This window comes from Benincasa hispida, chromosome 11 (assembly GCF_009727055.1).
Source record: "Benincasa hispida cultivar B227 chromosome 11, ASM972705v1, whole genome shotgun sequence".
NCBI classification, from domain to species: domain Eukaryota; kingdom Viridiplantae; phylum Streptophyta; class Magnoliopsida; order Cucurbitales; family Cucurbitaceae; genus Benincasa; species Benincasa hispida.
In genome coordinates this window covers 83,226,754-83,228,412 of record NC_052359.1, presented here as the reverse complement: position 1 = coordinate 83,228,412, position 1,659 = coordinate 83,226,754, and the positions used below count along the sequence as shown (strand labels likewise).

At 41.0% G+C, this 1,659-nt stretch overlaps 1 non-coding gene across 1 annotated transcript; it reads right to left on the bottom strand.

Annotated features, from left to right (window-relative positions):
• Positions 1-529: 529 nt before the first annotated feature.
• LOC120092312 lies at positions 530-635 on the bottom strand. Its single transcript, XR_005486018.1, has one exon. It is a non-coding gene; the product is annotated as a small nucleolar RNA R71 (small nucleolar RNA).
• Between the last annotated feature and the right edge of the window lie 1,024 nt (positions 636-1,659).

The window sequence follows — 1,659 nt, the reverse complement described above, 5'->3', positions numbered from 1 at the left end:
AGCTCAAGTACGACCCAGAGATTGAAAGAACTTTTCGCAAGAGATAGAGAAACAGACGTAAACGACAAGGAAGAATTCATAGAATGGCTGAAAAACCTGAGGAATAAGTAGCAAATGAAAACAACATAATGGAAAATCCTATCCTACTGGAAAATGATCGCAATAGACCCATCCGGGACTATACGTCACCAAACTTGTATGATTTCTCCCCAGGAATCATGAGACCAGCATTGGATGGATCAAGGTTCGAGATGAAGCCAGTAATGTTACAAATGATACAAATAGCAGGACAGTTCGAAAGATGGCGTGGTGAAGATCCGCACACCTATCTACGAAGCTTCATTGAAATTTGTAACACTTTTGTGTTCCCTAATATTTTCTCAGAAGAGGTTCGACTCACGTTATTTCCATTTTCACTATGTGATAAAGCAAGAAAATGGGCTTACTCTCCAAACCAGGATAGATAATGTCATGGGAGCAAATTGTGGAGAAGTTTATGAAGAAGTATTTCCCTCCCAGGGAGAATGCCAGAAGGAGAAAATTGATCACCAATTTTGAACAAGAAGAAGATGAATCACTCAGTGACGCATGGGTGAGATTCAAGAGACTAGTATGCGCTGCCCACACAATAAATTGTCAAATTGCCTACAGATGGAGATTCTATCATGGACTCAATTTTGCATCGCAGACAATTGCCAATGCGGCAGCAGAAGGAGGTCTGTTGGACAAAACATATGATGAAGCAAAGAATATTCTTGATCGCATCTAAAAAAACCACGAAGATTGGCAAGAAAGTGATCAAAGAACAAAACCCAGAGAAGGTAATGTGAGTAATGGTGCCATCACATCATTACAAAATCAGATGAGTATGATGAGAAACTTGTTGCAAGGCATCGCAATAAAAAATTCAGGAACTCGAAATGGGCAAGTCAATGCGATAGAGCAAACAAGCACCAACGGTGTTATATGTGAAGAATCGCATTCTTTCGAGGAATGTCCACGAAATCCTCAATTAGTTTACTTTGCCAAAAACAACCCTTTTTCAAACACTTACAACCCGGGGTGGCGAAATCACCCTAATTTTTCTTGGAAGAATAACCAATAGTAAGGTAGTCAGCCTGTGGCTCAAAGAGAGGGACCGCCAGGGTTTTTCCATAGAACTAATGGATAATAGCAACAGCAAGCTAGCAGCTCTCAAACACCATCCCTATCATCCCTAGAAAACTTGTTGAAGCAATACATCGAAAAGAATGAAACAATCCTTCAAAACCAAACTACATTCATTCGCAATTTGGAAATTAAAATAGGACAAATTGTAGGAGAGCTAAAGAGCAGACCCCAAGGGACATTGCCTAGCCCAACTGAGCTTCCATGCAATCCAGGGAATGCAAGGAAAGAACACTGCCAAGCAGTCACACTAAGAAGTGGAAAGGCGGTGATAGAAGTCAGAAAGAAGCCTAGCAAGACCAAGCCAAAGGAGCAACCTGCGATTGAATCAAAGAAACCTCTATCGTAGACTGAGTCAAAGGAGTCCGAAACTATGGAACCAGAAGATGCGATCACCTCTAAGCCTCCAGACCATGAAACATTGAAAGTATAGCCACCTCCATTTCCTCAAAGACTAAAAAAGAAATGTAATGATGAAGGCTAGTATCATCG